Raw genomic sequence first — 16621 nt, forward strand, 5'->3', positions numbered from 1 at the left:
TCTTGACAATAGATAAAATCTCTTTACACTGTATTTTTTCAATAGTGGACAGACTACCAAGACCAGAAAAAACTCTCTTAAAGCATATTAACTTGCAAAAGCCCAGGTTGTTACATAACCCTTTTGCTGATATTTATTAAACAATAACAATAAAACATGGGAGAACAAAAGCACAAAACTCATCCAATTTCAAGCCATTAAAAGTTGGTTTGAAAACTTTTCAGAGTATGATTCTGTATAAGTTTGTTTGGAGACTATGCTTTAGTAGATTATGAGCATCACAGCAATGTTTCTTTCAGGTTTTTAACACTGATGAATTGGAAGTGGATGCCTTTTGGAACTTCATCGTGTTAAAAGTATATTCATTCAATGCTGCTTTAACTGTTTTTCTCGAACTCTATTTCCAACCAGACCTTGACTGCAACAACTGCAATTTTGCTAACCATAGTTCTTTTCCTTGTTGTCAAAGTAATTTTGTACCTGAAATTGTAACTAACCTGGAAAATCTAAGTTGCTGCCTCAGTTAACATTTGAAAGTCAGAATTTAGCTTCCCTCTAATTACATGTTAGGAATGACCACTAAACAGGAAGAGATCCTTTTTTCCAACTGGTTCTCCACCTTAGTTTATTGACTTTTTTCCCATCAGTCATCTCAGTTAAAACCAGATTCTTCCCATCCCTATGGTTTAGAATCTATATTTCGTACACCAGATAACTGAAAAGAAGGAATGCTGTTAAATCGAGTTCCTTTTTTTTTGCGGTACATGGGCCTCCCACTGCTGTGGCCTCTCCCGCTGCGGAGCACAGGGTCCGGACGCGCAGGCTCAGCGGCTGTGGCTCACGGGCCCAGCCGCTCCGCGGCACGTGGGATCCCTCTGGGACCGGGGCACAAACCCACGTCCCCCGCATTGGCAGGCGGACTCCCAACCACCGTGCCACCAGGGAAGCCCTCGAGTTCCCTTTTAAGTAATTTCAGTTCAAGCTAAGATTGGGTAGATGAAAAACATCAGTTTTCTTCACATTCAAAACTGAAAACCTATTTGTATCAAAACTGACATACAAAGGTGTGTGTGTGTGGTGGGGGGCTGGGGGAGAGAACAGTTTTTTTTTTTTTTTTTTGCGGTACGCAGGCCTCTCACTGCTGTGGCCTCTCCCGCTGCGGAGCACAGGCTCCGGACGCGCAGGCCCGGCGGCCATGGCTCACGGGCCCAGCCGCTCCGCGGCATGTGGGATCTTCCCGGAGCGGGGCACGAACCCGTGTCCCCTGCATCGGCAGGCGGACTCTCAACCACTGCGCCACCAGGGAAGCCCGAGAGAACAGTTTTAAAGGCCAGAAAAATAACACTGTCTATCCTGAAATTTCTAAAGTTAAGGTTAGTTCTGTAAACATTTATGAAGTGCCTACTATGGGTCAGGTACTGTGCCAGAAGTTATAGATACAAAGATTAAATGAAAAACATTTTTATCTTAAAGGAGTCATTAAAATTAGGGAAAACACCTTTTCCCCCTAGAATTCTTCTGAGATTTCCTATTTTAACCATATAATGGTCTTATAAGGAAATAAAGTTATACACTATACACGTCTATGCTTTTAAAACTAAGCGATCAGATTTGTAAATGTACTTTTTAAAAGTACCGTATACATTTTAATTGCCACCACCATTTCTTTCTTTTTTCCTCTCCCACTACAGAATTTTTTTTTTAAAGGACCTCAAAATTTTCCTAAAATTTTTCATTTTTAACCAGAGTTACAGACTGAGTTGAACTAATATGACATCTATAATGAGTTTTTTTAAAATTCTTAATTTGCTTCTATTGTTATCTTTGTTTGTCCTAATTATGCTTCCTGCCTTTACTGGAGTTTTATTGCAGAGTATATGATAGTATGTTTAAATTTCCACACATATCTTTGAATTTCATACAGCTTACAATTCTTAAAGAGGATCTCCTCTATCAATATTTTCACATATTAACATCTGTCAAAGCAGAGTTTTATGTGCATTAACATGATTATTTTTCATAATAGAAATAAGATTTAATTAACATATTGCTCTTTCTCTTTGAAGGTTCTGACGTAGACAAGAAATTGCTATTTGGATATGTAAGTTTGGAGGGCCTTTGGAGCTTTTGGTTTTGTTTTTACCTTTGACTATATAGCATTTGGTCTATCACTGTGTTTACTGAGCCAAGTATCTACAAAGACAAATAGCAAAGCTTTCTATTCATTCCACTAAATCAATTAGGTTATTCACACATTTATTGAACACTTGCCAATAAGCCCTTTTTTTGGGTAGCAATAAAAAGCAACCTTATAATAAAGGTGTATTTTGTTTTGGAAAAAAAAAAGCCAGGGTTCTCAAATTCATATTGCAACTCTTGCTTCACTTGCCTTCAATATTGTGTAGGTGGAGGAAAGAAACCAAGACATTCAGAACAAAATGTGAAGTCAAGGGAAATTTTTAGACAGCAATAAATGGTGAAAATGACTTCAACTTATTGTCAGAACAATCCTTTGTAGAGAAACATAAATGTAGGCACTTTAATATACCCCTGACATTCAATGAAAAAAATACTAGGCACACAATACCACAGATTCAGATCTTATTTGTTTAAACTAATTTGGGCTCTTTTTCATATAATTCAATAAACTGCAATTATAATCATTCGAATAGGCTTTGTCTAATTGCTCTTTTTAAGACTTAAAAAGACTTAAGTTCTTAATAACTCATGAAATATATTATTCCTTTATTATAAAAATGTTCTTCAGTAAATATTCAGACTATTTATAAATTTTCTAAGACCACTCATTTAATGTTACACTGTATTGTGGAAAATCCACTTTAAATGAACCATCCTATATTTGTAAAATGCACTAACATCTATATAAAAACCACGTAAATAAATACATTGCTGATTCTAGAAAATGTAGAATACAGTCTACAATTGGTAATATTGCTATCCATATACCATTACAGGGATTTCTTTAATAATGACTCTAATGTTAGAACATTAATTTAGCACCCCCTAAGGCAATGTATGTACTATTAAGTTTTTATTCAAATCATTGATTACCTACAGAGAAACAATGTAATTTTTGTTAGCAATGATTCTCAACTAGTATTTATATTAGGAAGAGTTACTGTGGTGGCTGAGATAGAAAGCTCCCCAGTTGATGTGCCCCAATAAGCTCCATTACTTCAATTTTTAATTTTTAAACCATGTGTCTTTTAAATCCATTGTAATTCAAATTCTTTCCAACTTCTTCCCAAGTATAAAGTGCCACGGCTGTCCCTCTCTATGTCATATATAACACACGTTTTTGACAAAAATGAAACTGAATATATAATAAATGCTCAGTAAACAGTAACTTTTAATGTTATCCCTATTTACCTGTAAAAAAAATTCTGTTAATGTTTCAAGACCCATTTGATATTCCTTCTCCAATCAGGAAATTTTTCCTCATCCCCTAAACTCTTATCCTTATATCCAGCTTTGCATTACAGTTATGTACGACCTTGTGCTGTCTCTCCTATTAAAGCTGAAAACTCCCCCAAGAGAAAGAGTGTTTTGCTCATTTTGCAGCACTTAATAATAAATGAAAAGATGATGTTAAATATACATTTACATTAGATTCCTTTGGAGTCTTCATTTTAATTTTGGTGGATAAAGCATAAATATTTCTGGGGTGTCAAGAAATTTAAAAGAAAAAATCGAAAATTTCCTAGAGACTATAGAATATTAAAGCCTTATGGGGATGGATGTATTCATTCATATACATATTAATGTAACATAAGAACTAGAAGGAGATAGCTAAATGCTTATATTAGAGACTGAAATGTAAATATCACTTGCCACTTCATTTCATATTTTTGATGTTAAAAAGCAAGAAAAACCCTACAATGGGTATCTTAGTTTTTCAGTAAGAACCAAGTTTTCATTTTCAGACTAAAATCAATCATAGAAATCAATATGTAATGTCTTTACTAGTGTCCCTTATCGCCCCTTACTCCACCTCCTCTCACCAAGGCCCTGAGTGTCCAGGAGATAATATTCGATTTTATGGTTCTTTATGAAGTTCTTGGTCCAAGAGCCCAGTCTGCTTAAGGCATTAAAGAAGTGTTAACCTAGAAAAAGATGTTAATCCATAAAGACACTGCCCTATATCACAAGAACTAGCTATCAACAAACTGGATTACCATAGATAATAGGAAAATTAATATTTTTTATTTGGTATTTGTTAACATAGCACCAAATTTCGATACATTCTCAAAGCTCTTCAGAGGTGAAAAGTCTAGCAATTCCCATTTACGTACTGCTTTAAACAGTAATTTGGAAGTGAAATTATACAAATTCCAAATTAGCGCTAAATACTAAATTAAAAAAAATCAAACTGGTCTTTGAGTGCTAACTCTTAAAATGGAAAAGATACTATAAAATACATCTATTTTCCACTGCCCAAAAAACATTCACTCTTCTGGTGGTATAATGATATCTTCATTCCCTTATTGTAAATACATATAGTTTATGTGTGTCTGTAGTTGACTACACCCTCAAACTCGATAGCTGGGTACATGGCTCTGTCCCAGACAATCCAAACTTCACATTCCCTTGGCTACAAGGGAAGTGGGCTACTATGAGTCCATGAGATGCAGTGAGACTTTTGCTGGGACTTCTAGGAAAAAGATGGTTAATCTTTCCAGATATACATGACTAAGGATTTAGGGGCTGAAGGGACTGAAGTTATCTTTTGCTTATGTAGGGCTGGAGAACAAAGCTAACACTGAGGAAGCAGTGCCAAGAAACATACAGAAATTGCATCTTGATGACATTATTTGAGCCTTGGGTGGAGCCATTCTTGACGCCACACCTATCCTGGACCAGTTTACACAAACCGTTATAAATCTCCTTTCCCCGCCCCCTGGGCTCACCCCTACTTAAGCCAGTTTGAATGGAGTTTTCTGTAAAAATAGCGTCTTAGCTGATATAACAACTATTTTAACTGTTTTCCAATAATCAATACACTAGGTCATAAAATTCAGTTCCAAACACAAGGTAAGAACAGACTCTTCCCCATAGATGATTCTGGCTTTTCAAAATCCACTCTCCTTCTTAAGAACCCCCCACCCTCTGCTAAGTTCAAAAACTATGAAAGACTTTATATCTTCTGCCTTTATACTGTCTTAATACAAAAAAAAATTTTTTTTTGCCGCAAAGGAATAAGAATAAAAAATCAACAATGGAAAGAAGAAATAAGTAATTCGGGGGAGGGGGGAAGTAAATCCTCTATAGAAACTGTAAATAATATCCAGATGTGCTTTTTACTAAACAGTTAAATGAGAGTCAGAGACTAAAGCTTATAAAATTTAGCAGATTCAACTACATCTAGAATCTAATACAAAGATATAATGCTAAAATCAAAGTTCTTATCTGAAAATCAGCCAATAAAATTAAAATTCAAAGACAAATTTCTTGGGAAATTGAAATGTCTTAGACTTCTGAAAACAGACAAATCACTACATAATTTCAAAAGAGGTAACAATCAAAATCATAAAAATTATTGATTTTAAGCATATTATGTGGATACAACATGCTATTGAGCCCCCAAGTCATTCTGAAAATTTTAGCTAAAGAGGATTTAACAAAGTAAATGACAACAACTGAAGTCACTTAAGAGTAATATAGAATTAGTACTTCCATTTTCTAGGGATTTTCGTGACTTAACTGCTAACAAGAAAGGGAAAAAAACAAAAAATACACATGGAATAAAATGGAATTAAGATGTATATCCTTGTGCTTCTCATATCTTACTGAAGTGAAATTTTACCTGCATATTTTAGATCTTCTACATTTTAAACACCAGGTGTGTTTGCTGGAATGAATTACAATACTCTTAGGATCACGACGAGACCATTAATTTGGAGTCCGTGTGCAAAAGGATGAGATAAATTCTTATTAGTTGAGATGAAGTAAAATAGAGTGGTTAAGGGAGTTCTGGAGTCAGACTGTCTATGTTGACTCTTGGCACTGTCATTTAATAGGTGTGAGACTTGGACCAACTGTACAGTTGGTCAGTTTCCTCTCCTGTAAACCTGAGATAATAATAAGTAATAATCTTAACATGTACGCAGTGCTTATCGTAAGTGCCAGGCATTTTTCAAAGACTTTTACATATTAATTCTTTAACTCCTTCTTAGGAGATATTAATGTTCTTAGGAGATAAATAATAATAACTCTTGGGATTCCCATTAGTTTGATTTTGAACTTGAGAATCTTAGTTACCTTTGAGACATCCATGGGAAACAATTATACGTACAAGTCTGGAGCTTGGTATGGAAATATAAACCTGGAAATCTTCTACAAAAGAAATTACCTAGGAAGAGTACAGACTAAGAGAAGAGAACCTAAGACTAACCCTTGGACTTCCCTGGTGGCGCAGTGGTTAAGAATCCACCTGCCAATGAAGGGGACACGGGTTCGAGCCCTGGTCTGGAAAGATCCCACATGCCGTGAAGCAACTAAACCCGTGCGTCACAACTTCTGAGCTTGCACTCTAGAGCCCACGAGCCACAACTACTGAGCCCACGTGCTGCAACTACTGAAGCCCGCGCGCCTAGAGCCCGTGCTCCGCAACAAGAGAAGCCACCACAATGAGAAGCCCGCACACCACAATGAAGAGTAGTCCCCGCTCACCACAACTAGAGAAAGCCCGCACGCAGCAACGAAGACCCAACGCAGCCAAAAAATAAATTAAAAAAAAAAAAAAGACCAAGCCTTGTGGAATTCAAAAATTTAGGGTGCTGCAAGAACAGCAGCAGCTTCTGAAAGAGATTAAAAAAGCAACAGCATTAAGGGGTTGGTGTAAGGTATATGGTGTCCTGGAAGCAAAGAAAAATGTTTCAAAAAGTAGGAAGTAGCAACAATGTCAAATGTTGCTGAGAGGTCAGGTAAGATAAATACTGGAAAAGTGTCATTGGATTTAGCAATATGGAGATAATAAGTGATCTTCTGAATTAAGAGACTTTCTTATCCTGAATCATACTGCTTCTCCTTTCTGATATACTTATTAAAAAATAGTAATAATAAATCATTTTGGGGGCTTCCCTGGTGGGGCAGCGGTTGAGAGTCCGCCTACCGATGCAGGGGACACGGGTTCATGCCCCGGTCTGGGAAGATCCCACAGGCCGCGGAGCGGCTGGGCCTGTGAGCCATGGCCGCTAAGCCTGCGCGTCCGGAGCCTGTGCTCCGCAATGGGAGAGGCCACAACAGTGAGAGGCCCGCTTACCGCAAAAAAAAAAAAAAAGGCAGCTCAACATGAGTCTAGACACAGTTTTTCCCCAAGGCCATTTATGATTAACTATTATTACAGTGATGATGAAGTCTCTGATTGTTTGACATTTTCAGAAAAGACAACAACATACACCAAGAGCTGAAAACAGCTTTTGAAATTCCACTAGGCTAGTTTAAGTATAGATTCTGGATAGATGCAGGATTAACTTATGAGGCTTTCAAATCAATGAGTTTATTACTATTTCCTACATTACTGAGTTCAAAAAGTATGCCATCCTATAGGTCAGTTAGTGCCAGCTAATACAATATACCATCCCTCCACCAGAATACACACCAAAAATAGCACAAGATAAAAAGAAGCTAAGTACATAAGACACAAATAGGAAAAGTGTTATACTTGCCATCTACATGTCACTTCTTTTAGGCCCTTAATTCATTCCAAGCCCTCTTTATAAATATAAAAAATGGCAGACAAATGTAGAAAACACTGTATAAGAGCAATGGGCACTACTAAAGCTGGCGAAGGAAGATAAACAGAGCCAGTGAGAGTGATGGAGAGATGAGCATGAGAGAGAGATGAAGTGAGAGAGGCAGGGATGTGGAATATGAGTATTTGCAATGCACAACGTGAAAGAAATAACCTAGAACCTGATGCTGCAACCATCTACAGAGCTTAAGTAATAGACTGAATTTCCATGTAATTCTTAACTACTATTAATCATTATCATCACCAATTCCAAGATGAAGTATAGGCTTTATCATGGTCATAATGTTTAAGTCAACATGAAATATAACATGTCCCTTTTGCAAAGCAACTTTTTTCCTTAAAATGCAAGGTGTATTATCATTACTATTCTCTACTTCATTTATAAGTTTGAGTCTTAGCTCATTTAGGTCATGGACACTTAAACAGATTCGAGTTACAAGAATTATCTATCCATGGTCATGTTTACTATTTTGTGAGAACCAATTTTTTTCTTTCCTTCCTTCTCTTGCTTCCTCCCCTCTTTCTCTTTCTCTTCCTCCTCCCTCAGAAGTTATTTATTCCACAAAAATGGAAATGAAAAACAGATTCATAATCCTACCACCAAATCAAAAGACTGAAAGCTATTTCTAAAACAAGCCACACATAAGTACAGTCACCACCTTAGAATTTCAAAGTCCTTTCTGAAAAATTACCACCACTTTTATTTTACAGATGAACCAAAGATAGCTTTTTAAAGACTTTCAGAGTTAGTGGAAAGCCCAGAAATTAAACATGGGCTCTGTGTTCCATGCTCACAGGTTAGTGTTTAAAACACATTAAATAATCCAGCCTAGCAGCTCAATCTCAATGGTATGTGCAGTATATGAAGAAAGGGTCTGGCTATATACCTATCTATCTATCCACCAAAGGGACAAAAACTCGAGTGAATTAAACAACTAGATTCCTAACAATTTTCTGAAAAATAGGAAGCTTTGTTAAAGTATTCCTTATACAGTTATATACTTATATGCTTAGTGGTCACTTTTTGCAATCTATTATATAATAACATTTCACAAATTCTACTTAATCCCATTATATTCTACACATTATTGGTTAAAGAAAATATTGTGCCTTCCCGTTATGCATAATTAACTAGAAAAAGGATGTTTTCTTTATTCAGTGTTATCAGTAGAGTAAAAACCACTGAAATACGTTTAGTTTCTTAGGTTGGAAAACTTATTCTTTTTTTTTTTTTTTTGCAGTACGCGGGCCTCTCACTGTTGTGGCCTCTCCCGTTGCGGAGCACAGGCTCCGGACGCGCAGGCTCAACGGCCATGGCTCACGGGCCTAGCCGCTCCGCGGCATGTGGGATCTTCCTGGACCGGGGCACGAACCTGTGTCCCCTGAATCGGCAGGCGGACTCTCAACCACTGCGCCACCAGGGAAGCCCGAAAACTTATTCTTATAAAAAAAAAAATGAACTAGTATCAAACTATTCAAAACTAGTAATCTCTACATGTATACTGCCCTTTAAGTAGAAGATTTAAAAAACCCATATTTATGGAAGGTTTTTTCTGGGGGTGGGGCTTTCAAACATTTGGAGGATGAGGACTGATTTTTCTATAATTTTAATAAAGATTTAAAAAGAGGGACTTCCCTGGTGGCGCAGTGGTTAAGAATCCTTCTGCCAATGCAGGGGACACAGGTTCGAGCCCTGGTCCGGGAAGATCCCACATGCCGCGGAGCAACTAAGCCCGTGCGCCACAACTAGTGAGCCTGCGGGCCACAACTACTGAGACTGCGTGCTGCAACTACTGAAGCCCACGAGCCTAGAGCCCGTGCTCTGCAACGAGAAGCCACTGCAGTGAGAAGCTCACGCACCGCAACGAAGAGTAGCCCCCCACTCACCGCAACCAGAGGAAGCCCGCACGCAGCAACGGAGACCTAACGCAGCCAAAAATAAAATAAGTTTATTAAAAACAAAAAGATTTAAAAAGAGTTCTTTATGAGAAATCAGCATGTTCTTGAAAAAATCACTAATCTGAGATTTGAAGCATAAATACAAGAAGACTTGAAAGCCAGATTCCTAACACTAAACGTGTGCTAGTCTTTCAATTCCCAAGTGTATGCCATTGCAACAAGAAAGTTATACAATTTCATTACAACGATAAATGCCATCTCTTCAGTCTTGGATGCATGACACAAATGAAACGTATCAGCAATGACTGTTTTGAATACTTAAGAAATACGCATGGTCTTGTATGTATATGTTATGTGTTTTAATGTATGAGACAGAACTTAAATATCCAAATGAATATAGTCTTTCCATATTAGTCACTCTCGTTATATCCTTACTTTAAATGATGCTACAATTGTCCAGAACATTATTAAAATTCCTCTTTAGTCTATGGGTGGATCTGATTTTCAGAAACAGTAATGGCCTTCTCAGAGTAGATCTGACATTCACAAACAGCCTGAAGTTATTTCCTATTTTCTTTCTGTCAAAATCCTTTCTGAGTCATATCTGATAAATAAGGTATCATGTGGCTAATACCCCCCTCTTCCTTAAAAACAAGGCGGAAATAGAAAGTAATGAGCTCTGTTCATGAGTGGCTCTTAAACTGGCTTAGAAGGCAATTTAAAAAAAAAAAAAAAAAGAACAAAAAATATTTGAGTAATGCTAGTATTGTTGAAATAAGTGTAAAGCTTCCAGGGGGACTAAACTAGACTTATTTTAGTTAAGTGTATAAAATAAATATCTTTACTTTAAAGGAAGGATGGACAACCAAGTCCTATACCATCTGGTCTCTACCCTTCCTTTATATTTCTGACTATCCCCAGCTATTCTCTCTCACTCTAACCCAGACACACTGGTTTTCTTGTAATTTCTTGCATTCCAATCAAGGTCCATTCTCAGGGTCACTGTACTCACTGTTCCCTCCACCTGGAACGTCCTGCCCTAAGATTACCTGCAAGGCTTACTCCCTCACCTCCTTCAGGTCTTTACTCAAATAACTATCACCTTCTCACTCCCATCCCATATTCACATCCCACATATTCCCTCTCCCCCCTTTCTGCTTTATTTGTGTGTGTAAAACTGTTAATTATGGAATTTTTCAAACATACACAAAAGCAGAGAGAATATAAGAAATCTCATGTATCCATTATCTAGTTTCAAAATTTTTTCGATATAGGGCCAATATTGTTTCATCTATGCTCCTCTCCCCTGCAAATTATTTTAAAGTAAAAAAATCCAGATATCAGATTTTATTTATTTATTTTTTTTGCAGTACGCGGACCCCTCACCGCTGTGGCCTCTCCTGCTGCGGAGCACAGGCTCCGGATGCACAGGCCCAGCGGCCATGGCTCACAGGCCCAGCCGCTCCGCGGCATGTGGGATCTTCCCGGACCGGGGCACGAACCCGTGTCCCCTGCATCGGCAGGCGGACTCTCAACCACTGCACCACCAGGGAAGCCCCAGATATCATATTTTAATTCATAAATATACCCCCAAAAGGTAAGGACTATGTTTTAAAACCATAAAACATTACTATACCCTAAAAAAAATTGACAATTCCTTTTTATTAAATACCCATCAATGTCCAAATTTTTCACCAATGTCCTTTTACAGTTAGTTTGCTCAAAGCAGGATCTAAGGTCCACACAATACATTTGGTGGATATGCCCCTTTAGTTGCTTTTAATCTTATATCCCCCCCCATTTCTTGTTATTTATTTTTTAAAGAAACCAGGTCATTTGTCATTAAAACACAAAATATTTTACCTTTTTATTGTCTGTGTCTTGTTATTAGAATGTAAACACCATAAGGCAGAGATTTTAGTCTGTGTGATATCAGCATCTAGACCAGTGTCTGACACATAAAAGGCATCCAAAAAGTACAAAATGAATATTTGGCATTCATGCCAAAAGCCCACTACCCACCCAACTGCAGAAATTGCTAATCACAGCACTCACTCCTGCTGAGTCTGAACCAGGACTCCCAATTTTCTAAACATAACACTCCAGGCAGTCACTACCAGGCAATCAGATTTGATACCCAAGATGAAATCTATTGGCTATATCCCTGTTTTAGCCCCCTTCAAAGTAAGTATACTTTTATCTCTAAAACAGATTCACATACCTAGTATTTGGAAATTTAGCTGAAGCTTAGCATAATAAATTACTGACTGTATTTCTTGTCAAGTATGTTTAAAGATTTCTTAGCTCATTTTAGACAATTTAGGGGAAAAAGCAAATTGCAGCCAAAAAATTAATAGAAAAAGAAACTGCAGAACATGGTGGGAAACTGGGAGGTACTACATATTTTTAGAACTAGCAACATCCCAAGAGGTTCATTATAAAATAAAAATCAGCAATAAATTCTTTGAAAAGTAAATTACATGTGTACTCAATTAAAAACTTTTAACTACATGAATGGTCACGATTAACTGAGGGATGACGAACATCAGGATTTTCCCATAGGCACCAGGAACATATTCTATTTTTCTGTAAATGGTATTTTGAGGTGTAAAAAAGCATTACAGGCGCGATACAAGGAGTAACACGTAGAACTCTGCTTCTCTGAAACGGAGTTTATTGTGGCAAAAAATCTAAAACATATACAACATTCTGAAAAAATAATCAGGTGTTCTTAGACTCATTTGCAATTCAGTTCTCTTAAATCACCTGATGAAGCTCTTTTCCTCTTAAGTTTATTTCTGAAGGAAGCTATGCTAATTGAAGGGCTCCAATCACATGTTCATCAGTTACTTCTATTTAAAAAGAAAAAAATCAGAAATTCTCTGACTCAGGAAATCTTGTGCTTTCTCTTTATTACTTGTAAATTCATTCAGCAAAAACAAAAACTATGTAGGACCTACTAAGTGCAATTATTTTCAGCCTTTGGAAGGTACAACTATTAGAAGGGATCTTTCAAGATAACATAAAACAAGCTAGTGGTACAACTTGAAATTATATCTAGTTCTTTCAGTGTCCAATATTTCTTGTTTTGAGGTTCCCACACATTAGTCTGGGGAAAATGTTCTCTGGCAGAGGTCAAACTTAAAGAAAAACAATAAACCTCCACTACCACATGTGTAAAAAAATACTCCAACAACCCAAATGCCTTGAAAGAATGCTTTCTATTTACTTTTCCTGTGTGACATATTTAGAGAGAATCATGAAAAGATGGCTAGAGATCTACAAACAGAAAATGCTAAGTGGAATTCACTGTTTACAGACTTTAGCTAGAATTTTGTCCCTTATACAATGTTGTCAGGAATCTGTAATATTGTTCTCTATAAAAACATCTTCACCAGGTTTCCTTCATTCTACTGATTTTCTTCCTTCTACTGGCTTTTAAATTTGTTTTATTCTCCTCAATTAAAAGACACAAATGTAACTTTATGAAATAAGATGATTTTTCCAAAGAAACTCCTAGAACCATCTCTCAGTGCCATCATGTGTTTGTCATTATGTTTTCATATACACAGTTAAAACAGATGAAATAAAATAATCAATATAAGCCTTTCTGATTTAATAAATATGAGAATAGGTCTATATTGACATGCCATTGTAAGATGTATGTATGCGAGAATGTTAGATAGTTTTCAATTCTACCTCCTCCAGCTTAAAATCTCTATCAGTTACAGAAGCTTCTGTCTGAAAACAATTGTTCGCAGAGCAGGACTACTATAGTCCTCATCATCTGACCTACTGGACAACCACAATAAGGCATATTCTGAATTGACAGAACTCTTCATATACAAGTGACATTTTGACAACCAGAAAGGAAGCTGAAACAAAGACAAAGGCAAACACACTCAGGCTTTCCCTTGAAACTTGGCTCTGTAGCTCAGCAGTACTAGACTCAGTTCCCTGCCCTGTACTTTTCACTCATTTCCTTTAAGGGGTCCCAAAGAAACTAGGAAACCTGCAATGCCAGCCTTTGACAGTCAACACTAACTTCTGCCTTTGGACTCCAGTGACTGGGCAGACATTGTGTTAGTAGCTACTTTAAAGTACAAATGCCTCTGGCAAATTTGGTTTGTAAACACTACAGAAAAAGTTCAACATAACCAACTGTAAGGTCACCTAAATGAAAATTTTAAGGAGAGCACAGATTTCCGCCCCCTCCCCCCAATCGGCCACTAAGGCACAATTCCCAGATCACTTTTTTTTCAAGTCAATAAATACTACTATTATTACATTACAGCACTTCTATAATATTAATAAAAACCTACGTGACAGTTTTCTCTTTAAAAGTCTTAAATTTATTAGATGAAGTACTATAACCACTTCACTACATACAATTTTCCACACACTCAACTGTATGTTCCAAACAACTTATTTTTCAATTTTTAAAACTCAAGATCTCTTTCAACATACTACAGAAAGGGGACAGGTTAGAGGATTGGGGGAAAAATATTAAAATAACAAATGTCTTTTCCTTTTCTGATGGGACCACCAGAATCTAAAGTCTGGGGGGCAACTATAAAATACAAAATTAAATTCAAGAGAATTTAGGATAAAAGAAAGTACTGTTACTACAGTTCTGATCATTATTCATCTCAGGAAATAACTAGTAGACATGATGCTTGATTTAAATTTTTAGTACCTTCCAGTTTGGTTCAACTACCAAAATAAACAAACTTGTCCTCAGAATTATGTATTTTCCTCCAGAAGAGGTTTTTGATGTGAATAAAAAACATAAGGAATTCATATGCTGTATTTGTACAAGAAGGACAATGTTTTGAAAGATATAAATCTGATCACACCGAGAAAACATTTTCTCTGTTAGCTATAAAGAAAACGTCATAAACTGAAACCGAAGAACTGGAGAAACCAAACCTTCTCCACAATTCAAAAATTTAAATTCACGCTACTATGCAAACTAAACAACAACACTGTTACGATTCTGCTCAGCTATAAAAGTAACACATATTCAATGTAGAAAAAGACAAAGCCAGTTCTAAAACAAAAGATCAGCTGCTAAGAAAACAAAGTAACATTTTGCAGAGTAAGAGAAGTACACAGTCTTTGAACCAAAACAAATAGATGACCGTTTCGTACACTTAAAGCGTCAGTTCTTAGCACAACCGGCGTCTTATGGATAAAGTGCTCACTCAATTATCTGATGACTAAACGATGGGAAGGTTGTTGGTGCTATTAAAACCAAGACACATTTCCTTGTGTGTAGTGATTAAAGTCTGTTAAGCCTCCATTAAAAAAATCTCTGCCCTCCCTCCCCCAACCCCCATCCCCCATCCCTGCTCTCCCGCCTTGTAAGAGACCTGCATGTACAAAAATAAAAGTAGATGGGTGAGGTGAGTTTGTGATGTACAGTATTTTCCCCACTCGGAGTATTTTTCAAGACTCTTGAGGTTTTAAGATTCAAACACTATGTAAGAAGAGTTATTGTTTGAACTACCTAACAATCACCCCTACTTCTTTTAGACTTTAGTTAGCCTGTAAGTAAAATGAGCACCTTTAACTTTTCCACGGGTTACTGAAGAACGAGTTCTTACTCATAGATGCTTTCAGGTCCTCAGACACCAGGTGCGGTGGAAGAGCAACCGTATCCATCAATTAGAGAGCTCTTCTGGACCTCAGTTTACCCACTTACAGAAACGGGCTTATTAACGTGTTTCGTAGGGGCCCCGGAGGTGTAATTAATTCGTCTTTTTAAGTGCTCTGAGATTCAGAGATGAAAGAAAACGCGAAGGACACGCAAAGATGATGGCAATAATCGTAACAAAAAAAAGAATGACTAACTCGGGAGTCTGTGTTATGTAAGGAAGGAAGAAGTTATCAGATTCGCACAAACAAAAGCCCACCACCCCCTTTGTTTCTCTTTTTTCTGTCTTGCTCCCCGCCCCCGCGGAGCTCCCCTCCAGCAGCTGGCGGCCCGGCGCGGGGCGTAGGGCGCGGGGCTCGGACTTGGCTGCCGCGCGCCCGCACTCAGGCGGAGGGGGAGGGGGCGCCCGCCGGCTCCTGACAAAGGCGCTTCCTACTGCGAGAGCGCGGGATGCAGGCGCCGCAAACTCCTCTCTCGGCCGCCTCCGGCGCGGGGGCGCGCAGGCGGGCGGGGAGAGCCGGCCGGCCGCCGAGGAAGTTGCGCGCCCGACTGGCCCGCATCCCTCGGTGGCCCCGCCGCGACCCCTCCCACGGCACGCCGCGGCCACACTCACCGGACAATTGCTGGTGGCCGGAATCCCAGCACGGCCCCGAGACCCGGACCGAGGGGGGTGAAGGGTGCGTGCGCGAGGAGCACGAGCAGACAGCCCAGCGTTCCACCGCAGCCTTCCTCGCCTGCCGGCCGAACCCGGCGAGAGGAAGTTGGCCGCAGAGCCAAGCGCTGGAGAAGCCGCGGGCGGAGGGAAAGCCGTGGGGTCCGCTTTGTGATGCGCTCCCGGAGGGCTCGAGGCAAATCCGAACGCGCGGCGCGGCTTGTGCAGCTGCTGGAGGCGGCGGCGGCGCCCCCCGACGGTTTCTCCGCCTCACACCGCCTCTGGGTCACTGACACACTCTCGGAGGGAGGGGAGGGGACTAGCTGGAGGGCGGGGCCGGAGGGAGGGGACGGGGCAGAGCCACAGCGGGAGGCGGCGCTGCAGCGCCGAGTGGTCTCTTGGGAGTTGTAGTTCGCTGACTGAAGAAAAAAGGTGTACCTTGTTGAGATCGTTTCCGGGCTCGCTCTGCACCACGCATGCTCGAGGGGAGAGGCTCGGCCCCACTGTTACTATGCTCACCGACAACACTAAGGAAGGGTACGTGTTCAGTGCTGCTCCTGGCTGAACAAGGCCCTCCTTGTATTATGGTGCTGTTAGGGATCCCGCTCTTCGCTAGTCCTTCTTACTTCGCTCCACCTCC

At 39.0% G+C, this 16621-nt stretch overlaps 1 protein-coding gene across 1 annotated transcript in view; it reads right to left on the bottom strand.

Moving 5' to 3' along the window:
* The window catches only part of PELI1 (pellino E3 ubiquitin protein ligase 1), a 49018-nt gene extending 32746 nt beyond the window's left edge, over positions 1–16272 (bottom strand). Inside the window, exon 1 of the mRNA XM_032652369.1 lies at positions 15943–16272. The gene's annotated coding sequence lies outside the window, so the exon portion shown is untranslated. The remainder of the gene's footprint in view (positions 1–15942) is intronic.
* Positions 16273–16621: the final 349 nt, after the last annotated feature.

The sequence above is a fragment of the Phocoena sinus genome, chromosome 13, assembly GCF_008692025.1.
Source record: "Phocoena sinus isolate mPhoSin1 chromosome 13, mPhoSin1.pri, whole genome shotgun sequence".
In the NCBI taxonomy this organism is placed as follows: domain Eukaryota; kingdom Metazoa; phylum Chordata; class Mammalia; order Artiodactyla; family Phocoenidae; genus Phocoena; species Phocoena sinus.